The 25695-nt window shown below is 40.0% G+C and overlaps 1 protein-coding gene across 4 annotated transcripts in view; it reads right to left on the bottom strand.

Moving 5' to 3' along the window:
• Positions 1 to 21621, bottom strand: part of adgrl3.1 (adhesion G protein-coupled receptor L3.1) — a 653616-nt gene extending 631995 nt beyond the window's left edge. For all 4 annotated transcript variants that reach the window (XM_060840056.1, XM_060840071.1, XM_060840064.1 and 1 more), the window contains exon 1: positions 20686 to 21621. The gene's annotated coding sequence lies outside the window, so the exon portion shown is untranslated. The remainder of the gene's footprint in view (positions 1 to 20685) is intronic.
• Positions 21622 to 25695: the final 4074 nt, after the last annotated feature.

The raw sequence follows: 25695 nt of genomic DNA, 5'->3' as shown, positions 1-25695 counted from the left end.
CAATCACAAAGTGGGACATGTGTATTGAGTTTCAAACCTCTGATTCACACCTTAACTGTCTATTTTATCCCTGCATACAGAGAAGGGTGTGGTTGCCTGAGCCAGAACGTGTTAGGAAGGAAAGGGTTGGCCACAAACAGAGTAAAGAATATTTGCAGCTTCATAGAGGGGGGAAAGGCTTTATCTGATTGATTTGAAGTTCAAGTTTCTGTTCAACGAATTCACATTATTGAAAGCATTTCACATTTAAAAATAAAAACCCACTTGGGTCAAGAAGATGTTTCAATAGCTAGTACTCACAGATATTACCAGCAAAATATTATCCTTCAAATGTACTCTAGTGGGGCAGGAGAATAAAGTACTTTTGAATTTTATTGGCTACTAAGAATGCCCTAGACGATAAAGTAAAATCAATGCTTTTGATGTCTTAGGGAGGCAAATGTGCTGAGTGCAAACATACCCCCATGGAATGCTAGAGAAAACTTGAGAGAACACTTGAGTGTAACAGCCCTAAAAGGGAGTTACTAGAGAGATATACCAGTACGTTGGAAATGGGTTAATCGCTAGGCCTTGCATTAGCCAAGGGACAAAACAAATAAATACGACCATGAGCACACTGATCTCTATTTCACCCCCTGTAAAATGGAATTGCTGAGGAGCAAACCTGACCTCTCATCTTTACAGCCTAATAAATACCAGACAAGGATTCAAAACGGAGAAAATTCTATCCAGCCAACCTTGTCAGCTTGGAAACATTTTAAACTGGGCTGTGGAAAGCCCTCAGCTTCCAAGGGCATTTCAATATCCATGAAAAGCCATTAGTTAAATTCAAAGCTGTAGACATTCATGGTAAACTTTAGACCATTTTCTGCTAATTTCCTCTGCAATTAGAACCCATTACAAGCACTAGGTTGAGATGAGGGGTGAGCACAAAGTGCTGAGTGGATTACGCCAAAGCTTAGAAATGGCATCAGACCCAAGTACGAGGTCAAACATGACTTGAATACGAATGGAAATGTAAGATGTAGCTCAAAAATGATAATGTAAGCAAAATGATAAAAGACCATTTCAAACTCTACACAATTATAAAATAATGCACATGAAGAAAATCAAACAGTACGTGCGCTACAACAATGGTGTTATACTCATGAAGGGAGACTTTGAAAATCTCAGAATTATTACGGAATGTAGGTTATTTTTACTCATGAGATCAGAGTATTGGTGGAAAGGCTAGCATTTATTGCCACCTCTAATCTCCCTCAAAAAGTCATGGTGATCCCACTACCTTGCAATGGTACAATTTTGTGATGTAGGTATAGCACATCCAATAGCCATTAGGAGGAGTGTTCATGAACTCTGGCCAAGTACAATCCAGGAAGAGTGATGTATGTCCAAGTCATGAGGATGGTGGTTTAGTGAGGAAACCACAGTGCTATCAAGAGCTTGCTGACTTTGTGTTTTGAAGGTATTAGAGGTCATTGGTTTTGAAGCTACTATTGAAGGAGGGTTGAAGACCCGCTGCACGACATTTTGCAGATGTTACAAATTGCTGCCTCCAAGTGCCAGTGGCTGCCTTGCTTTGGAAGTTACAACTTGATTATTGTTGAAGCTGTAAGTGAAGTAAGTTGAAATGAAAAATATTCCATGCTCCTGTCTTGCCTCTTGTAGATAGTCAACAAGTTTTGTAGAGTCAAGTTAGTTTACTCACAAGTGGATTTCCAACTTCTAACCTATTCTTGTAGCTATTCATGGTCATAGGGTCAATACAACTTTCAAGGAACCCATTTTGCCCATCGATTCACTGCCAGCTCACTGTATTCAGCATCCTATTCTGTCGCATTTCCACACTTTATCTCAACAATATTGCAAAATTATTTCCCCTAAGTATTTATCCAAATGCTTTCTGGTATCGGTGACTGTCTCTACTTTCGTAGGCAGTGGGTTACCAGTTATCATCCCTTACTGCCTTAGTGAATGCATCAATTAATGGTGACCAACAGTTATCTGCCAGTTAACTACCAGACCATGGCTACATGTTAAACCAGGTAGCTCGACTGTGATTAGTCAGGGCGTGAAACAAATGAAACACAAAATTATTAATTTATTACAAATCAAAACTGATTCCATAAAGATGCAGAGTTGGGTTAACACACGTTATACCAAGTTAAAATATATAAATGCTTACCCCTGTAAACAACACCAAGCACAAAATACACCATCACATGCCCATTCACATCAGGAAGAGGAAATGATCATTTATTTCTGCAGACATTTAGTTTGAGAAAATCCATAAATATTTTTGACCCATATTTTATCAGGAAAAAAAAAAGAATGTTCAGATGGCTGCTAATCTGCTGTCCGTGCACATCTGGACAGTTTCCAGAAATATAGACAAATGCCTCTGGAATCTTGGCAGACTCAGCTTACTCAGGAAACATTGTACCAAGAAGTCTTTCAATTGCTCATTACAGCCATCAAGATTTACACAAGATTCACCAGAAACAAGTGACAGGAGCTGAGCAGCTTCTTTCTTTCAGCAAGCTACCCCAGTAAAAATCCAAGTCTGCAAAAACAGTGTCCAAACTTTCCAATTACCAGTGACCATTATCCATCTCAATGTCACATTCAATGAAAATATTGCCAGGATGTCACGTGCAGCCACTCTGGCAACACCTCCAAAATTCCTTTTTTTGGGTGTATCGTTGAACCAAATGTATAATCATGTTTGCAGTCAAGTGTCTGGCTGAATGTAAACTAAATTGTTAAGCGTGGTATTGATGATTAAGTAAAAACCAAAGAACTGCGAATGCATTAAAATAAGAAACAAAAGCTGTACTTGTTTGTAAAACTCAGCAGGTTCAGCAGCATCTGTGAAGAGAAATCAAAGATAATGTTTCATGTCAGGGGACCCTTCCTCAGAACTTTTCTTTGTATTGATGTTTAAGAGTCACTTAATAGCACCGTTGATGATACCTTCCTTTCTTTGCTGATGATTGGAGGTACTGATAGAATTGGTCACTTAGTTGTGTCCTGTATTTGACAACAGGACACAACTAAGTAATTTGCAACATTGATGGCAGTGGAACTGTACTGAGTATTTGGCAAGGGCTGCAGTTCCTTCTTAAATAAATGTTCAGCAGTACAACCAGGGTGTTATTGGGGTTCTATGGTCTCCATCATACTCTGGATGGAGCCTACTCTATTTCACATGAAGTGGATCAAATTGATCAAAGATTGGCATCTGTAATATTAGGGATTCAGGTGAAGGCAGAGGTGAATCATCCACTCAACAGCCCTGGCTAAAGATGGCAGCCAATCTTAGAACATAGAACAATGCAGCGCAGAACAGGCCCTTCAACCTTCGATGTTGCGTCAACCTGTGAACTATTCTCAGCTCGTCCCCCTACACTATCATCCATGTGCTTATCTAAGGATTGTTTAAATCTCCCTAATGTGGCTGAGTTGACTACATTAGCAGGTAGGGCATTCCACGCCCTTACCACTCTCTGCGTATAGGAAGTGTCTTGTCTTTTGAATGGGCATAATGGGGTCTGCCATCACTCACAATGGAAATACTTATGAATCGTTCTTCTCCACTTAGTTTGATTATTGTCCACATCCATTCACAACTGGATGTGGTGCTGCTGCATAGTTTTATCCAAGTCATTCATTGCTGTTCCACTGTTCAGCATGCTACAGCCCTGCATCAAAGCCTGAGAAATGCCAGATCATCAAGCTAAAAGAATATAGGACACAATTTAGTGGAAATCACACTGTTTAGCATTTTGAGCAGAATATACCTTGAGCACATTGTTTCATTCCAATTGCTATGGCACAAGGGAACATCAAGGACAGTGAACAAAAGCAGACCATGTAACACTGGCATCAAGTATGCAACAAAATCAACTTGGAATTCATTATATTCTAAATTTGAATTTTGCAGGTTAATTATATCATTATTCAGTATTACGTTTGTAGACCAGGTGCCTAGTGATGCTACACATCATAAAACTAGCTTGCTTACATGTTGCTATCTTTAATTTAAGCAACTGAATGAGCTCTTGGTATATATTTGCCTAAATTAGTTGAGACTCTGGGACTTACCTTTTGCCCAGACTATTCCCACATAGCACTGATCTGCAAATAAAGTGCACATTTAAGTTTATTATGCCTATTAAATAAACCTTTGAAGCTTTCCCACTTCAATTTGCACAGAAACAAGTTTTCAGATTAGGATTAATAAAGTGGCCATTAGCAGCTGCTGCACAATGCATGGAAGAGAATGAAAGTGATCAGGAAATTCAATCACACTGAAATGCTGTAGTCATCAATCCTGGAAAACACACGAACTACTCAGCACTCTGATTGGCTCCTATCCATCCTTATCAAACTTGACTGACAATATCCTGGACGGCAGGATGCTGCTGAGCTAATCTAACCCAGAGGCTAAGATCAGAACCCTTTTAATTAAAAAGTCAAGTTTCTACACCAAGTGAATAATGCTCTATAAAATGTTGACAGGAATGATTAAATAACATTAATATACTAACAACTAGAAACAAACTGCTGCACTTATTCAGCACTCAACCTCTCTTAAATCCTCCATCCAGTGTGTATCCTTCATATACTGCTATTTCTTTTTCAACATTCTCCTCTCAACAATTCCACTTCACCCAAGCACGCAGATGGGTGGAAGGTATAAACTCACACGTGGTGGTCACTGCCTGGTATAATGGGCATTATGGTGGTCCTAATTTTGACGTAGTCTGTCAGCAACCTGTTGGACTATGAACACATTACACCAGATGCCCTTGCATGTGCACATACAATAAGCAGGAACTGAGCAGTAATTAGCTTCTACCTACTCCCATATTGGAGGCATGAACAGTCATGATGCCAGTCCGAGCTGAGATAGACAGACAGACAGACTCAGGATTATAAAATCTGGGGCTGGTTTTCAAGCTCTGAAAGTCAAATTGGAAAGTGTTCCAATAAGTTCAGAAGGTCCTCATTTAATATTCCAACATATGGCAGTGTTACCAATCAACTTCATTAACAGAGCTCGCACAATATGCTTCATTTTAGTTATATGCAATTTTTAAAAAAGATCCAATCAGTAAGCTATCTCATTCATCAAGTCTAGAGATGTATAAGTGTTAATAAAGGGCTTTTGTTTCCAAAGATGGGAATCGAACAGCTTTTTGCTTGAAAAGAAGCATTATCATAGATGGTTTTGAACGGACTGAGATTTTGAAAACTGCAAAACAAAACCATTTCAGTGCAAAGAGAAACCAGGTTGCCCATAGCTCTCTGCCCTGTGCTACATGTTTAACTGAATTCTTATAAAGGCACTCATTATACTTGATTCATACACACCAAGATTAGTTTAGAAAAGGAGGGTGTTGTGAGCAGTTAATCTAACTTCATACTGTATACTTGCACCACCTAAACACACTTGCTGAGTCCATTACTATCATAGAAAGTCTCGATGCCTGTAGCATCAATGCATGATAATGCAATTCTTCTGAATTCCTGAAGAAGGGCACATGCCCAAAACGTCGATTCTCCTGCTCCTTGGATGCTGCCTGACCTGCTGCGCTTTTCCAGCAACACATTTTCAGCAATGTAATTCTTCTGTCAACATTTCTAATCTGTACAACAATATACTTGTAGATCATATTGTCTACAGAAATTCAATTCCAAAACGTTGGGCTCTCTCAGTCCTCCACCGTATACAAACCTTTTATTTCAAATTCAGATGTAAAAATGGTATAAAGTTATCAGGTACAACATAAAAGCAATGGATCATTCCACTCATGCCAGTTCCATTGCTGATCCTATGACCTTGATCCTGTAACTTTAAATCATCCCAATTGGTCTCTACATTCCTCAATACCCTTGGCCCGCAAGAATCCATTGTTTGTCTTCTTGTTCCCCAATGGTTAACACATTTGCTTTAATTCCATTTACACGATTGAAGGAAAAGCCTATGTTACACCAATCCATTTCTTTACCTGAAACATTCAACTACCATCGCATACCATTAAAAGGATGCACTGCAAATGGTCCTTAAGATCATCTGATGGAGACAGCTCAAAGCTCCATTCCCAATTACTTCCTTTCCCAATCAGGTTACTCTAACTCCAGAACTGATTTCCACACTGAGACGTAGGGTTACATGGGAACTTTCTTTCCTGACAGCTGGACGTTCCAATCATCTTCAAGTTCTCAAAAGTTCACTCTCCTCGATCTGAGCACCAGCTCCCACTTGTGTTCTGCATATTGAATTGGGTCAGTATTTTCTCTGTTCCTGGTGCAGGGCTCCGGTCTCTCAAATCGTTGAAGACTCACTTTGCCCAAGAGTTGTAAATATATCTTAGAAAACCTAAACTTGTTAATATAATTAAAGCCTATCTCTCTGGTAATGAACTACCTGATTGTCACATTCAAGTCGAAATATTTGAGATCCCAAATATTGCAATTATTTAGACAAATTCAAGTCTAACCATCTATAGAAATGAGCATTTTTAATATCGTCCTGCAAGACTTGCAGACGAACAGTCGACCCACAGACTACTAATGCACTTGCCATTTCCTTGATATGCACATTCTCAGCAAATCTCTTAACTTGAGCTTCTCTCATCCCCAGAGCAATAAAGCACCAGGTTTGCTGACATAGAGCATCAGGCTCACATGACTCAATTATTTTTTGCCTTTTACTTTAACTTAGAAGGGACCAGTTTCAAAACAAAATCTTATAAATTTTGTTTTCAAGGAGGAGACAGATATAGCTCTTTTGGCTAAAGAGACTGAGAGATATGTGGAAAGGGTAGGCCTAGGATTGAGAGCTTAATGATCAGCTATGACTGTATTGAATAGCAGAGTAGGGTCAAGGGGGTCAAGTGGTCTCCTTCTGCTCCTAAGTTCTATGTACTTGTAACAGAGGACTGACTCTTGGACAAAATAGATGTTCATACTTGTAGCCATGGTGGTTCATCAGCTGTTTAGGATACATCTAATGCAGCCACACACATACATAGAAGAATGTTATATGTATATTTTCTAAGAAATAAACTTCCAGATAGGAAGAGGAATGCATACATATCTTAATGGGCCTTTCCAGGTGTGGACATTCCTGAATGACTCGAGCACTCTCGTCTATTCCCAAATGCCAGGAAGACAGTGATGAAATGCCTCTTGAACTATTGAAGCCCATGTGGTGAAGGTATTCCCACACTGATGTTAGGAAGGGAATTCCAGGATTTTGACCCAACAACACTGAAGGAATGATACTATTCTTGCAAGTCAGGAAAGGGGGCAATTGGAGGTGGCACCGATCTCCCATAGGTCAGTTGCTCTAGGCCAAACTAGACAAGAACAGCAAATTTTCTTCTCAAAACAGAACATTAGAGTTTTATGGGTTTTATGATAGTTGTTTCCATGGTCATTATTTCTAACACTAGCTTTATGCTCTAAATTTTTCACCTGAACATAAATCCCAGTAGCTGCAATCTGAATTCCTTTCTTGTGAGCATTAGTTTTAGCTTCAGGATTACTTGTCCAGTAATCATAGCATCACTACAATGTGGAAACAGGCCCTTCAACCCAACAGGACCACGCCGATCTTCCGAACAGCAATTCTCCTAGGCCCATTCCTCTACCCAATTTATCCTATATTTACCCCTGACTAATGCACCTAACCTACACAGCTCTGAACACTATGGGCAATTCAGCATGGCCAATTCACCTAACATGCACATCTTTGGATTGCTGGAGGAAACCGGAGCACCCAGAGGAAATTATCACAGACAACGTGCAAACTCCCCACAGTCACCGGAGGCTGAAATCAAACCCGGGTGTCTAGTGCTGTGAGACAGCAGTGCTAACCACTGAGCCATAGTCTTACTACAATGGTACCACCTCCATCTGATGATTACTAACCACGTGTGCCTGACTCCCAAAAGAAGGACTCATACACTAACAGATATTTCAATCTTATTCTAACTGCACGCTGATTTCAAATTTTCATAATTCTGATATGAGTCAGTGTGAAACAGAAACACAGAACTCAATGCTCAGCAAAGAGTCCACAGAAGTGCAATTAAACAATGACCTGTTGCTGCAGCAAATCATGCAGATCAGTCAGCATAATAAAGAAAAAAAAGCTACACTCCCCAAAATTAGTGTACAGACCACAACACATCCTCAACCAACCAGTTCAGTAGCAGCCCACAATGTAGCTTCTCAAGCTGCTGAGAGAATGATGGGATTCTCCACTATTTGTCAGAAGAGCTCCCTCTGTTGCTAATAAAGCTGTGTATCTCTGTTGGGGCCAGACAATGAATTGGTCATTTCTATCTGTCCTTTTTTTCAAATAGTACAGTTTTTAGGCTCAGCATAATATGCTACAACAAAGCAATTAGTACTGCAATACGAGTCACTTAGAATCTATGGCAACAAGCTCTTGGGTTAGATTTATTTCCTTCAGCAATTAAACAAAAATCCTCAGCACATTTTCACTTTAAAAGAAAATGCTTAAAGCTGTTGACTGAACTACATGAGCCAGATTTAGCCTCAATGGATTGTTGAAAACCTAATTCCAAATTGGAGCTCATTACTAGCTCACGGTTGTGGTGCGATAATGTCTGTAAATTAAACAGTGCCATTCTGCATCTTGTCTGCAATAGCTGGCTTGTTTTATCGTACATTATCACACCTTTCGAGAACAATTTCATGGACACTTTATGTCCACTTGCTCTCAACCATGTCTGAAGATTAAAACTCAGATACTGAAAGCAAATAAGCATGTATCTAATTTTGGTGAATAATTTCACTCTGTAGTGTTTTGTGTTGAACTCAGCAGTTGTGCAATCAGACAGGCTTCATCATGAATCAGGTAAAGTCATAGTCATCTTACTTTACCAGATGCTCAATGATAGCAGGTGTTCAATAATACATTCATGCAAAGAGTCTGCTTAAGAAGAATTTTAATTTCTTAAATAATCACTTGTTTTTGAAAAAAAACCTGTTGAACAATCCAAGACAAAATGCACCACAATTACTGCAATGGCCAATCAAGGTTTTAGAACATTTTAAGAAAAACTGAACCAAAGACAACAGTGAAAACAAAAAAATGTGGATGCTGGAAATAAAAAAAAACCCAGAAATTGCTGGAAAAATTGCTTAGATCTAGCAGCAATCAAAAGAAAGCAAAGTTAATGTTTCGGGTCCAGTGTCCCGAAACCTTAACTCGGCTTTCTCTCCACAGGTGCTGCCAGACCTACTGAGTCTTTCCAACTATTTCTGATTTTGTTTCAAAGACAATACAGGTAAGGTTTTACCCTGGCCATTCTCAAACTGACTTCTCCCTTTTCTACACATCTCACAAAAAATAAAAGATGGCATAAAATCTTATAATTTTGAAAGCGGGAGAAGTTTTGAATCTCACTGAAATTTCAACCAAATGAGCCAACCACATAAACATCGCAGGATAGAAAGGTGGCAGCCGACTGAAGCGAGAAAAAGCCAAATGTTAACAGACTCAACAGCCCAATATGAGAAAACATGCAGCTAATTTAGTCTTCAACTGTTTCCTTTGATAAGTTTCACACTAAAATGTGGCAAGTATTTTCATTTGTGATGCTAAATGCACCACGAAAGGTTTTCCAAGAAAATATGCACTGTTAAATACAAGTGGGGCAGTTTCTATTACCAATTCAATGAGCTCCATCAAGTTGCCGATATTGAAAACCAGCTCGCTCTTACAAATCCACAGAAGTTTACAGGAGATCATGTCCATTTCAAAAGATAACCAAGTAGGTTCACTCTACTGCTCCTACCTCTGCAAAAATGCCAATATTTCCATTACAAACTTACACCCAGTTCTTTACACAGCTGATCTTGCAGCTGTAAATTAATCTACTTAAATATAAACTGTAAAAAGGAAGGCCAGGGTGGGGGAGGGGAGGAAGGTATTTAAAAGAAGATGCTTTATCTCAGATATAACTGGTTCCAACGTCCCTGAACTCCTACCCAACCTTGTGCCAATTAGAGATTGTGCAGTTTTAGCCAAGACAAATCCTAATTTCTTCTGACACAGAACGAATAGCACGCAGGACAATAAATAAACTAAGCAGTGCAACCCGGCAGCAAGAGAATGCACCAAAACCGAACCTATTAAACCAGACACTAGCAAGCGGAGATTCACACTTCAGACCTCGCTAGATGCACTTTTTAAGAATCAAGAAAATTGACAAAAGCCATTGAGAGCAATCAGCACATTTTTAAAAAAACTATCAAGTGCAAAGACCCAGCCTACATGCTGAACTAGGGTGACAAAATAAAATCTCACCTACAAAATTAAATTAAATAATTTTATTCATATTGAGTTGTGATTTAATTGCATTTTAAATTCTATCTATAAAAGCAAATACCATTATGCATGGAGAGTTATACTGCTGATTCTTCATGCCAGCACCCTAAAACTTGTTCTTAACATATGCATCAAGGCGACAATAATAAGTGTGATACTTACAGCAATGTGTACTCCAATTTTAAAATTCTTGAAGGGATAAAAATTGGGCTTTTCAAGTTACATGTGCAATGGAAGGAAAGAAGAAGCCTGTTCATCTATTAGAAGGTTTGTAGGCAAAGATTCTAAAGAACCAACTATTCCGATAGCAGACAGGGTTTCAACATTTGTCCACTGTTTCCATGAATGACAAACAGCAATAGGCAAAAAAAAATGTATTTTGTTTCAAATGGCAGGAACAAATATTAACACTGTTATTTAACTGACAAGATAAGGGGATTTAAGCCACAATCAAATTAGTCAACAGCTACAAAACCTTCTAAGCTACAAAAATACAACTAAAGCCAGAATTCTCATTGAATTGAGCTATAGAAATGCCTCAACAGTTCACAGAAGACCAACAGTGCATTTCAAATGTTCATGATCTCTCTTCAGAAAGTATGCCACAATTCTATAAATCAACCACGAACATGCCTTCATTTAAAGTATCAAATGATTTAATTCCGTAATTAATCCTGGAAATAAGTTAACAACGGAAGCAAAAAAGCATGAGTGATGATTAGATGTGATCGGTGAAAAAAAAGTCTTCCCCCTTCTCACTCTTTTCTTAGCCAGTCCCTTGGGATTGAATACAACTTGCTTCAATTCCAGTTCAATGAGTTCTAAATAGCTAGCAAGTCCATAGTGTGATCAGCATGTTCTGCCATATAGAAGGCTTGAAGAGTTGGATCAACAGCATTTGTGCCTTCTTCTGACACTTTAGTTTCACTTCTGTATGCTTACTGTTTAGTCATAAACCAGGACCTCCCCTGAGTCAGTGGTAAGTGTGACCTCTTCAGGACTGCTTTGAAGATATTACTAAAGCATCTCAATTGTTTGCGTGAATTCGGTGGAATGCAGTTAATTTGTGACACTGTGCTGGGTACACAAACTACATGCCCTATCTAGCAGCTTTGTGTGATTAACATCTTGATGCTGGACAAGTTGTCTTGGGAAAGAATACTGCTATTGAACTTCTCTCTTGCAAATGGGATTCTGAGAATTTTGCAAATATACCACTGCAGGTAATTCTCCCGGAATGTGAGGAGCCTGTTGTAGGCTGTGCACACCTTCATAGAGTGAGATATTGGTCTTCAAATACTCTTTCCCACAAATGGGCAAAGACTGAGCTGGCACACTGGATAGGATCATAAATTTCACCATCTTTATCTGCCTTTGCTAACACTGACAAATTGGTCCATGTTTTCTAGAATCTCACTGTTGACCTGAACTGATAGGAGGAAGTATTGGGATAGATGAAAGAGGATTCTAATTTTTCAAATGTTTTGCAAAAAATCTACAGTCACAGAAACTCTAGAGAAGGAGTTAACAATGAACGGTAGCTCAGTTCTGAGTGAATACAAACACACAAGTGCCCTCTTTATACTGAAGCTCCAAAGCGGAGACTGGAGTAAAGTCTTACAGAGGTTGAACAGTTTTCCATCTGTCCTGTAGATTATACCTATGTCTGTGAGTAATTTCTAAAGGCAGTTTGCAGTGTAGGACAAATGACTTGCCTTTTTAATCTGAGACTCTATCCTTTCACTCTTGACCCTACTGCAAGGGGAAATATCCTCTATGCATCTACCCTGCTTATCCCTTTAAGAACTTTGTAATTTTTTTGACTACCTCTCATTCTTTTTATACTCCATAAGATAAAGCTCTAGTTTGGAATCAGTCTAATGAAGCTCCATTGCAACCCTTTGCAAGTATATCCTTTCTTGGGCAAGTGAACAGGAAGTGCACGCAATATTCCAGGCCTAGTCTAACCACTGTTATATGACTTATAAGTATCTTTCTTCATATACTCAGATCGTCTTGTGATTAAGGCTAACATACCACTTGCCTTCTGAAAAGCACCTGCATGCTAGATTCCAGTGAGTTTTGAACAAACTCCTTCTGGATGTCAACACTCCAGTTTCTCAACATTCAAAAGATACTCTGTTGTTCCAATCAAAGTTGATAACTGCACCTATCCCTATTGTATTCCATCTGCCACAGTTTTGCACACACACTTAGCCTGCCTCAATCTACCAAAACCTCTTTTGCATTCTCCTAATAACTAACATTTCACCAAATTTTGCTTCATCTACAAACCTGGAAATATTACGTTTTACTGAAAAATCCAAATCATGATGTTGTGAACAGCTAGGGCCCAAGCACTGATCTTTGTGGTACCCTCCAGTCACAAATTGTTAACTTGAGAATTACCCTTTTTAAATGTTCATTGCTTTCTGCCTGTTAACTAATCTTCAAGTCAAGTGAATATATTACCAGCACTTCCATGCACTTTAAATTTGTTGACTAACCTTCTGTTTTGGACTTCATCAGAAACCTTCCAAAATCCCAATACATCCAATGATCCCTCTCATCGACTCTGTTTGCAATATCCTCAAAAACTCCGAGCTTGTCAAGCATGATTCCCCCTTCATTAATCCATTTTGATCCAGCCCAATGAGACGACTATTTTCTAAACACCAATAATCATATCCTTCGGAAAAGATTCTCATTTCCCTACTGCTGGCATCAGACTAACAACGCGGTTCCCCATTTTCTCACTCTTGCCTTTCTTAAACAAGGAGTTTGCATCTGCAATCTGCAGGCTTCACTGCAGAATTAATGGAAATTTGAAATATCATCACCACATATCAACTATCACTACAGTCATTTATTCCACTAAGGTGAAAGATTGTACCCGCAGGTTTTCTGTTGGATATTTTTGCCTATAGGAATGTACGTACTCTTTGAAAACCAAGTATGAATTCTTCAAATACCAGCCACTGCCTGTCCAACATCAAACCTTTTAATGTTTTTTTTCAATCCGCCACAGCCAATATTTTCTTCAAATCTGAAGATAGATAACTATGAACGCATCAGCCCCAGTTTCAGATTGAACAACTTTTTCAAACGTAATTGAAAATTCTCTCACTAAATGGTCACTAGTCCCTAAATGTTCTTCTTTAACATGGTCATTTATTCGCTCGCTCTCACCACATAATAGTGAATCTCAATGCCCGCATACGTATCTCAGCACATTGTTCCAAAACAATCTTCTCAAGCATTTTCCAGGAATTCCTTCTCCTCAGTACTGGTGCTCATTAGATTTACACAAACTAGAAGTAGCTTAAATCATCCATGATTACTGATTCCACACAGTGAAAAATCATGTCTGTGGTTCCCCTTAGTGGGCAAAAACCACACAGATGTTGGAAGGGACTTCCTCAGCCAATGGGAGATGGTGGTGGAGGAGGATCCTTACAGTGATCTTCCCTGTGGCAGGCAGCAGAGAGATTCTGCTGTAGTTACCATCAATTGGACTTGCTTCACTCATTAACAAAGTCATGAACACAGGGTGCCTACATCAATGGTGTGAGTCCATAGCCGGGTCAGACGTGTATCATGGCCTTGTTTCAGAATGCCAGCAGAAATTCCATCCAATCCAAAGGCTTTGTTGTGCAACTGTTGAACTCACTTGAGACTGTATTAGCATCAAGACCAAACTGGAAAGGATATCAAGGAATGGAATGGAATGGAAGATGTCAAATCAAACTTCATCTCAGTTGAGTTCTTCAAAATTTTCTTTCCAGCAAATACTTACTGCCTTCCTGTCTTATTATAACTCAAATCGTCCCAAAGCACCTTTAGCTAAATAGCTACTTTTGAAGAGTAGTCATTGCAGTAATGTATGGTGACAGCAGACAATTTACGCACAACAATGTCCTTTGAGCAATCAACTGAAAACAAGAAATTAACCCTTTTTTCCAGAAAAGAGATGCTTATTGAAGGATTGACAGGACAAAAACCAAAGAACTCTAACACTCTTGGTTCTTTTTGATTTATCCTCAAGTCAGACAGTGTCTCAATTTAATATCTTGTCTGAAATATGTCACATCAGATCCCCAAATGTTGCTTTCCCTCGAACTTCTACCAGGAGCTCCCTTGGTATTTCACTGGGAGTGTCAGCATTTTTGCTGAAGCTTCTGGAATGGTTCTTGAACTCACAAACATTGGACTCAGTCAAGAGTTCAACCAAATGATCCACAGCTGACATAAAGGTTCAAAGAAAGAAAATGGAATAAAGAAATATGGCAAGTATCCAGGTGCATATTGATTCAAAGAGGAACAAGTTATATAGTCGTAGAGTCATTTTGTTGAAGACTTTTGTCTTGTACTGTCAGGACAAATGCAAGAACGCCAAATTTCAAATAATCAAAACAGTTTTTACTTCAGAAGATAACTAGTGCTAAGTAGTAAGCAAGTTCTTGGGATTGGTCAAGATACTGTCATGAAGAAAGCAACAAGAAAATTATAGGCTTCGAATGTCTCTAGGGAATTCAAAAAAAGAGAGGGGCTTGAATGTATTCCTTTTGTTTGTGGAGAATTGGTCACTGTATATGAATGCATTTTGCTTCAAGCATAATGTGTCACATTATGACCTTGACAGGTCATTTTGTATTGTGACAGTCGGGATTCTTTCACCGGTGCAGCCTAGTTGAGAATCCCACCTGACAACATGTATTCTGCTTTGGATTTTGCACGTACAGACTGGTTGCATTCTCAATGACTAAATGACACTTGGCCAGAGTCTACTTATCAACTAAACAGCACCAACATCCACTTCACAGAATCCGAATCACAGAACGCTTATGGTGCATTCAGCCCATGTCTACATGGGATATCTGAGCATTTTAAATTAGCGCCAATTTCCTGGTTCTTTGCAGTAACCCTACTCAAATTACTTAACTGTGTCCACAAACATCAGGAAAATTTCACCATCTTCATAACTGAAGTTTAACACACTTTGATTTGTAGACTTATCTAACTACATTACTGACATGTTGTTTCCCCTTGGACTGTTACTAGAAGGTCACAACGAAAAGACAAAGAGCTTCACTGCAGAACTAATAGTAAGGCACAACCTTTCTCCAATGCCACCAAGACTCTTCAGGTCCAGGTTAGTACAACACAGATGGAATTGCATTTTAGCAACATTTCAAATATTCCCACAGATAATTAAGCAAAGAAACAAAGTCCAGGAAATGCCTTCGCGTTCCACACTGACCCACCACAACAATGATGTCTGCATTCCTTAAAAAGATTAGCAATAAGTAGTTCTTTCCATCATAACTGCACAAAAGATGACTTAATGTTCCTGTGCAAAATATCACAGCATTTATCCTGTCCAAAGACCAGAGAAATCCATAAATCACGAGGATTCGTGAATAGACAGATTATTAGGCAATTTGAGAATGATGTGAACTAAATTTGATTTAAGTCATCTGATAAAACCTGAATAATTACTGCTTTCTTCATTTGAGAACAGGGTTTGGAATTTTAGGTAGCTAAAATGGCCACCCAAGTGGACAGGGTTGTTAAGAAAGCATATGGCGTTTCGGCTTTCATTAACAGGGGGATTGAGTTTAAGAGTCGCGAGATCTTGTTGCAGCTCTATAAAACTTTGGTTAGACTGCACTTGGAATACTGCATCCAGTTCTGGTCGCCCTATTATAGGAAAGATGTGGATGCTTTGGAGAGGGTTCAGAGGAGGTTTACCAGGACGCTGCCTGGACTGGAGGGCTTATATTATGAAGAGAAGTTGACTGAGCTCAGACATTTTTCATTAGAGAAAAGGAGGAGGAGAGGGGACCTAACTGAGCTATACAAGATAATGAGAGGCATAGATAGAGTCGACAGCCAGAGACTATTTCCCAGGGCAGAAATGGCTAACACGAGGGGTCATAGTTTTAAGCTGGTTGGAGGAAAGTATAGAGAGGATGTCAGAGGCGGGTTCTTTATACAAAGAGTTGTGAGAGCATGGAATGCATTGCCGGCAGCAGTTGTGGAAGCAAAGTCATTGGGGATATTTAAGAGACTGCTGGACATGCATATGGTCATAGAAATTTGAAGGTGCATACATGAGGATCAATGGTCAGCACAACATCGTGGGCTGAAGGGCCTGTTCTGTTCTGTACTGTTCTATGTTCTAATTTGTGTGCTCTTTTTGTTCAGAATCAACAGCATATGGAAGATCTATTCAAAAGAATTTGCAGTGTCATGGCATTACTTGAATTCAACACTATAGCATGCAACAATTGATGCTTATTTTAAAAGTATGAATATCACAAACTGGAAATAAACTCTGTCATCACTGACAAATCTTGAAACACAAAAGTAAGTACTTCCAGTAGTTGTCCTGTCAGGAGTGAGGCATGAAAGTTCTCTTGCTCAACGATTCCTTTAAGGGTATTGCGAGTGGGATCAAACCAAATTTAGAATATTTCAAAAGAAGATTATTGGTGATTGTGGGCTGTTAGATGGGGTTGGGGAGGAGGTGTGTGGTGATTAGTGGTATTTAGTGGGGTGGGGGGCAATAACTCAAACTTTCCACCTTCTGCAAACCAGGAGAGGGGGCAATTGTCACAATTTGGATTTTATTCACTGACAACTCAAAACCAAGAAAATTAAATTTTGAATTAAACAGAAGACAATTCAAATTTAGATTAAGAACAAAGCAACTCTGCACCAGAAAGCTGAAGGAGAAAATGGATTAAATTCAGACAGACAAACACATATTAGAAACAAACCTATTAAAAACAAACTGATGATTGACTTCTCATCCAGCTCCCTTGAGTTGGGAAAACCTTATCTACCACATCCCCCAACCCTGCCCCCCAGCTAGGGAGTGAAAATTTTCCATTCATTACTTCCATCTTCTCCTAAAAAAATCTAAACCATAGGAACACCAATCTCTGGCTACAGCTTACTACGTAAAATAAGTGGGTTCAAGCTGTGACAGAAAAACAAATCCAATAGGGACACAATCCCATTTTAAGATCACCACAGCTCCATTTCAATCCTCTCGATTTGATAATATTCTTACCCGTAAACAACTGATGGACTGTTCTCCTGAAAATGTGTTGCTAGGTCATGATAAGATTAGGAGAGTCTGCAATCAATGTATTAGGATGGGAAAAAAAATGCACTATATCTTTAAATTCCCCAATTCTTTGAAATGTATTCAAAAATTGAGACAGGAGCAGACACAAAAAAATGCATTCAAGGTTACCGGCATCCCAAATTTAAATACAAAATGTGTCACAAGCGATTAGAATTCAGATTTGAAAAGTGGTTGGCCACGTTGCGATGAAATTTTAAGCCTGTCTCAATACTGAATTTGGGCAAACAATTTCTTAGTTCTTACTTCCAGAGCAATACTACAAAACAAAGCCGATAAGAATGGCCAAACGTTTAATGTGGCATAGTTCCTATAACAGCAAGTGTGATGGAAAACCAGAAGCCTCTAAACATCATAACAAAAAAAAGAGCAATCAACCCAACCTACAATGACATACAAACTTAAGCCTACATTTTCAAAACAAAGTTTACAATTATCACCTCAGCTTAACTGTAGTGCCATGTTGAATCCAAACTCATTAAATACAGTCAGCAGCACAGAAAAGCAAGGGTCCCATGCTCAATCAGCTTCAATAGACACTTTCTGTTCCTTGCTTGTGTAAAAGCTACACATGACTCTCTATCTTTGAAATAACATCCACTTACGTTCTGAAAAAAAGTATTTCCAGTATCCACTTTCTCCAATCGCATTCAAAAATAATAGGGCCATGCTTGTAAAACATCAGTCTTGCCAACTAACAAAAAAAAGCTATATTGAATTGTAATTATGCCGGCACTATTAAAACTCATGTGCAAACTCTCGAATGCTTATGCTAGCAAAGGAGACCATTCACCATGCTGAGTCCACACTAGGTTTTTGCAAGAACAACTCACCGAGTCCCACACACATCCCCCTCCCCCCTTCCCAGTTTTCATTTATCTTTGGTAACTGTTTTTGCTATAGAGAGTTTGTTGTAATTGTGCTGAGCTTGAGCATCTTGATAGCAAATTCATTGCCTCTCACTTCTAAACAAAATCCAACATCGGTACATACCAAAGTCTGGAATGTAACTTTACATTCATTATAAAGATCATTCCTACAACGCAGAAAAAAAATAAGCTTTAAGGGTAAGATTGTCTCATCCTGCTCCTAAAAGGAGAAGGAAGCAAGACAGAGAAAAAAAATCAGTTCCTGGTTCAAGAATTTTTTGGACAGAAGTATTTGCCAATACAAATACTAGCACCTGACTGAGCAGACCTGTCGGCTGACAAACTCTATGGAAGTAAAGTGGTTGCATATTAAAAGAAAATGTTTATTTTTTATGCAATTAGAGTGGCCCAGCACTTTGCCATTAAACTTCAATGGTAATTACAGCAATTTGTAAGTCCCATCAACTAACTGCAGACTAATTTTCCAAATTGTACGCTGGGCCTAGTTTGCCCCAAACAGACCTTAAAAAAATCCTCAAAGCAGTCATTTCACCTTCTCAGAACTAGCACCTTTTCCCCAGCTATAAGTGGAATCACAATGCTGTGGTAAGCAAATGGATGCAATTCAGTCTATAAAATAATTCATTTCTACGCAAATATGTAATTTATTTCCAATGGCAAAACAAACTGACAGCCGATTCCTCATACCCAATTGATCACTCTATAGAATAAGCTCCTTCTTTACCTAGTTCAAGTAAACGAGTGGAATTTGCCCCCGGTTAAATCGATGGAATGACAGCCACTGCTGCAATAATGCTGGAGAGTTTCCTTTTACAATAAAAAAGGGGAATACCTTCTAGCTCCCACTCAAAACCCGCTGGCAGTGGGAGCTATTCAGATCCAAGTCACCAGGATCTTTTCTTTCCCCCTCTTCCTTAGAACCTTGCAGTAGCTTTAGAAAACAGGGTGCCATTGAAAAACCGCTAACAGGGTCAGCTGCTGATGGAATGCTTTTTAGTATTCAGGTTACCCAGCCAAGCAGAACATCAAAAAAAAACTCCAGCTCTTCGCTATTCTCACAGGCTTAAGTTAATGCAGAGTTACCAAGACAATACCGCTCCTGTCCTGAATAACACATATACTCAGAACTGCTGAGCAAGTAAACACCTTACCCAAACTGCCTCCACCCGTTACTTACTTAAGAGAAGTAATTACTCCGTCATGGGCTAACAATGTTGTCAGGAAAAAAAGGTAATAAATACAAGTGTCTCAATTTGACTACATAAGACTCCCTCGTATTTTAACATGCATACACGTTTCATGCCTCATTCATGAAGAAAATGTCTTCAGTGACCATTAATTTCATCTGGTGGATTGGGGAGAACTGATTCAACAGTTGAAAAAATCTGAAATGGCCAGATTACACTCCTGAAGTGCGGTCTTGCCCATGGGCTGCTCTTGGAGTGTAATCCGGCCTCAACATTGTTTGAAAAGAAAATATGAATTGACGTTTGTTTTTTTACCAATTCAAGTAGTTGATGTTCAGGATCGCAGTGCTGGGAATACTCCGCTATGACATTCTTCCAAAGGAGTCAACTCAATGCAATCACGATGATAACTGGTTGTAAAAATAATTTTGGGACTCGCGACATCCTACAGTCTCACACGTAGTGTGTGGTCGACTCCAACAGAAACCATCACTTCCCCGAGTCCCACAATCCAACTGAATAAATTCCCACTATCCCAGGGCTGTGAACTAAACCCTCCGCCGTTATTACTGAGTGTCACACTCCTTCGGTATAAAACAGCATTCCGGGAACTGGAGGTTTCTGCAGAGCACTCGCTCTCATTAAAATAAGCGAGAGATTCGTAAATAAAATGCACCGTGAATCAGAATAACCCTTTCGCATCCGCGAACATATGCTTTTGCATTAGTATTCCCAACATCGTGAAGGGACGTGATTCCTGCAGCTTTTTTTTTAAACACGGGAGATCACACATAACACAGTCCAGAGGAGAAATCAATCGGAAAGGAAACACGGTCGATTTCCATTGGAAATTAGGAAAGCAATTTCAACGTGCATGTATCAAAAAAAAATGCCCCGAAGCGAAAAGAAGCAGCCGGCATTATAAAAACAAATTATCACAGCATTTAAAAGAAAATAAAACCTCAAACGAGCCAGGGCGATGAAGTGAAATGTAGGAACCATATGCGTATAGGAAGCATGGCGATGCTCTCGTGTATATGTAGTGCGTGAGAGTGTGTAAAATCCTAATTTCTTTCTCCTTACCACACAGCTAGGTTGAGTTCTCCTTGCGGGAAGCGAGCTCTGCTGGCTACCTTGATTCAGAGACAGTGAAAAGGCAGGGTAAAGCGAGTCCCCATTCATGCAGTCACTGGTAGGAACCGCCAGCCTCAAATCAACCCCGAATAACAGCTCGGCTTCATTTCCCGTCTCTCTCGGCTTCTCCTGGGAAGAATTGTCCAAGTTGGGCAAAGGCGGTGGCTTATTGTCTGCAGCAAGTCTCCTTCAGTGGTGGAAGGTGCAGCATGATGTCCTCAGGAGCTGCCATTGGGGATGGATGGAGCCTCTGGACGTCTCGCTGCTTTACTCCAACATCTCCGTGTCCTCATTCCCTCACTCCATTCCTCGGCTAACAGGATGCAGCTCCACCTAGTTCTCCCTCTCACTGCCAGGCACTTTCCCTTCGAAAAGGTTAGGCGAATAGCGAGGACTTTGCAGCCGCTGGCAGCACTCGTCTCTCTCACTCACACACTCCTTTTTCCCCCCACTGACTCTCTCACATTTCACTTAGCTAACCCCTGTGCCGCAGTCCACAGCCTTTTTTATTTTGTATACAGTTATTTCCTCTTCTTGTTTCGTCTTTTTTTAAAATCGCCCACCTTTATTTATCCTCCTGTTTCAGACACTCAGCAAGCCCTCAATGCAATTCTACAGACTCCTCTCTATGCAGTTACACACAGATGAGGAAAAACGTCCTTGTTACACAAAAGCTCTCCCAGTTCTTTTCCCCCCGTCTCCCTATTATCGTATTTTTTTAAAAATTAGTGCTTAATCTCGTTTTTACCCTTCTTCCCCGCCCCAAACTCCCATAGATACAGAATACACACACATATATATATATATATATATATATTTACAAGCACGCGAAGAACAAGCGAAATGTTTCCTTATAAACAGAGCTCCGCCAAATGGCAAACCAATTTAAACCCTGCTCTGGTGCTGATTTCAAAAAATAAGGAGGGAGAGTGTGTAAATCCTGGCAGTGGATCAGGCCAGCAGGTTGCATTTCGGAACGATACTGGCACTCAATCCAATCTATCATTCTGCTAATGTTTCCAGGTAACCCCCTTGACTCATTGCATCCTTCAGCCTACTCCCTTCCCCTTAGTAAACACACGGATGGGTAAATGCATTTTAAGAAACAATGTTTTGAATCAAAACAGGCAATTCCATTTTAGTTGCCACGGAGATCATGTCACTTTTTGGGGGGGGGGGGGTAAATGTGCACACATCGTTATTCTTACATTTTGCAGGACTCTAGCGACGATAAAATTAGCAATTTGTGTGCATTAATCACGGGAAGGTTGCAAACATGCATTGCAGGTCGACAGTTCAGTTCCCGCTGCCATGGAAACGCAATCCCTCCACACGACAATCTAATTCCAAATTCCACTCGCTTGGTTTTGTTTTGGGGGGGGTGAGGATGCTCGGTGGAATGTGTGAGGAGTGTAACGGAGAGGAAGAAAATACTGTTTTGCACAAGTTTCTCGTAACTTTTGTTAAGAGAATTCAAATCTCCCCAACGTTGGCAGGAATGCCAGAATTCATCACTGTTGCACCAAAAGATTGCCTGGCTGCTATTAAAAAGTGTTCGACATCCAAAATGCTCCAGCCACAAAACCCAAGAACAAAGCTTTAAATTGCAAAAGAAAAGTCCGAGCACACGTAAACATTTAAGGAGCCTGCTCCATTCCAGCGGCTAATCCGGTGCCGGGAGGTGGAGTGTCCCTACACAATGGGAAAGTCAGTAAATGCATCTTTCTGAAATCCTATCCTTGACTCACCGACAATGAGAAGAGAGAGAAAGGAATACAAAATGAATAGGGCACTCTGAAAGTTTTGCCCCGTGATTAAAATCGAGACGGTTGGTTTTGAGTGAATTGGTTGGTGTTACAGACTGGGAAGGGAAGCCTGTGATTTGGTATATCCGCGTCCCCTCGATGGCTCGGCGAGAAACACGAGGCATCTCCTCATCTGCATTTGTCTTTTGATTTCAATCCCGCTAGCCTCAGCTCCAGCCTTGGTCTAATAGCTCTCGTCAGATTGCTGAACTAATGATCAATGGGGGAATTCCACGGAGGAGTGCTGCTGTGGCTGGTGTCACTGACGGTGCTGCATTCAAGCCTGCAGGCATTACCAATCCTTGTCCTACAATTGCTTAAAAATAACAATAAAGGGGGCTAAAATATATAGGTCACGCCTTTGCCAGTTTCCTGCCCCCTCCGATCACATATTATGATTATTATCCCTGAATGTTTTTTTTCACCTGTAGGGATTCTTGACCATCTACGGGGCTCAATGTGCCCTCTACTGGAAAATGATCTCCTCCGCATGAAAAACCATTCCGCACTTTTAAAAGGGACCCCCCTCCCTCCATCATCCTTTCACATTTTGATCTCCTCATTTAAGAAAGGGTGTAAATGCAGTCCAGAGTTGGTTCACTCGTTTGGCGCCAGGGATGGGGCCGGCTATGTTCTGGAAAAAGTTATGCAGACTGGGCGCCTATCGTTTACGGTTCAGAAGAGACAATCTTAATGAAATATAGATGATCCTGAGGGAACTTGACACCATGAATGTTTTGTAAGGATGGTACCCCTTGTGGGGAGACTAAAACTAGAGGAAACATTTTAAAGTTGCCCATTTAAGATGGAAATGTGTGTTTTTTTTTCCAAGAGGACCATGAACTGAATTAAATTAAGTTTATTGTCACATGAGAACAGTGAAAAGTTTTATGAGTTCCCACTTAACGGCATCATCTTAAGCACAAAGATACCTATGTACAGAATGCATAAACTTGGAGATAGTCAGGACTGTAGATGCTGGAAAGCTAGAATCGATAAAAGCGGAGCTGGAGAAAGCAGAGCAGGTCAGGCAGCATCGGATGACAAGAGCCCCGATGAAGGGTCCTGTCTGAAACATCAACCCACCTGCTCTTCAGATGCTGCTGGCCTGCTGTGCATTTTCCAGCTTCACGTTTTATCGACACAAAATACATAAACTCACGTTCCCTAGCTGGGAATGGAACCCAGGACATGGTGGTGAAAGTGCTGCAACCCAATTACCCAGGGAAACTCTGTGACAGTCTCCTCCTGTCATTACTGAATATTTTTAAACCAGAGTCAGCTAAATTCTTAAATAATTTGTGGCCACAGCCAGATTGTCATTAACAGATTGAATGGTGGAGCAGGTTCAAAGAGGGTAGATGGACTGCTTCTGCACCTTATATGTTTGTATACTAATTTGTATCTTAACAGATTTCAATGTTATTCTGCTTTGTTGCAATTTCCATTTTATGTCAAATTTTCACAAATCTTACCCCAGCCTTACACAAAGAACTCAAATAAGCTGTAATTCTTGGATGCAAGTCTGTGACATATGCCAAGAAATTTAGTCCATTTTCATAAAACTTGAATGAAGAACAAATTCAGCTGTTACAACAAATAGCACCATAATTTGGTTTTGAAGGATCTTGTTTTTCATGAGAGAATAGTAATTTATAGTATATATTGTAATATGAGTTGTTGCAATGTTTGAGTTGTTGGTTACACAATGGAAGGCAACGGTTAAGTCACCTGAACCTGATGGGAGGTATCCTAGGATATTATAGGAATTAGCTACAGAGATAGTGAACACAATAATAGTAATCTTTAAAGAACCTTTAGGTTCTGGAAAAGCTCAAGAGGATTAGAAAGTAGCCACCGAAACACCTTTATTTAAAAGTGAAGGAAACAAAAAAATAAGTAACTATCGCTGAACATCTGCTATTAGGAAAATTATAGTCTATTATACAGAGTGTAATAACAGAGCATTTAGAAATATGTAAATGATTAAGCAGATTCAGCATGGCTTAATGAATTGGAAATCATGTCTGAAAATTTTATGAGAAATCTTTGAGGAGGTAACAAACAGGGTAAATGAAGGAGAGGCAGTGGATCTAATCTATTTGGATTTTCAGAAAGCATTTCATAAACTATCACAAGTTGGGCCACTCTAATAAAGGTAAGAGCTCATGGTATTGGAGGTAGCATGGATAGAGAATTAGCTAACTAATAGAGAACAGAGGATTGGAGTGAGGTACATTTCAGGATGGCAACCTGTAAGTAGGGGAGTGCCACGGGGATCAGTGCTGGGACCAGAATTGTTAGCAATAAGTTTTACTGACTTGGACATGGAAAGTAATGCACTGCAGTCATGTTAGCGGATTACATGAAAAAATGGTGGAAAGACAAGTGGTGATGATGACACCAAAAGTTGGCAGAGGGATATAAATAAATTAGGCAAGTGGGCAAAACTTTGGCAGATGGAATATGAGTGAGTAGGTGAGGCCCCTTTCAGTCATGGCTGACCATGGGTTGCATCCTCGTTGTTGCATCCTTATTGTTCTGGCTTTCTGCTTTCCTGAAGCAACATTGTTCATGACTCAAGAGACCAATGCTAGAGTGACAGTCCTAGTCACAGAGGTCACATCTGTATATGGTCGTTGATCTGCTAGAGCTGCTACACTCCTTCCTTCATGTCCGCTTGTTTGCTGCCACGCTCATCAGCTTCTTTTCCCCTGTTTTGAGGTGTTGATTCAGGATACTTCTCCATCTTGTGCTGTCAGCTGCAAGCTGTTCCTTGGACTCCATAATGATATCAAGCGACTTCATGTCCCTCATGCAGATGTCCTTGTAGCACAGCTGGAGATGCCCAGTGGGTTTTTTCCCGAATGCAAGCTGTTCATAGAAGACATCCTTTGGGATTCGGCCATCCTCCATGAGGTGGAGATGGTCCAGCCAATGCATTCTATGCTGCCTGAGCAAAGTGTACATGCTGGGAAAGCCAGCACAAGATAAGACCTCTGGGTTGGACACTCTGCCTTGCCAGGATATACTCAGGATCCAGCGGATACTTCTCAAGTGGAAGGTGTTCAGTCTTCTCTCCAGTCTGTCATATGTAGTCCACATTTCACTGCTATACAGCAGTATGCTTATGACGCAGGTGTTGTAGATTGAC

The sequence above is a fragment of the Hemiscyllium ocellatum genome, chromosome 2 (assembly GCF_020745735.1).
Source record: "Hemiscyllium ocellatum isolate sHemOce1 chromosome 2, sHemOce1.pat.X.cur, whole genome shotgun sequence".
Classification (NCBI taxonomy): Eukaryota; Metazoa; Chordata; class Chondrichthyes; order Orectolobiformes; family Hemiscylliidae; genus Hemiscyllium; species Hemiscyllium ocellatum.
Note: the sequence above shows the minus strand (reverse complement) of the source record. Positions and strands in the feature narration are given on the sequence as shown.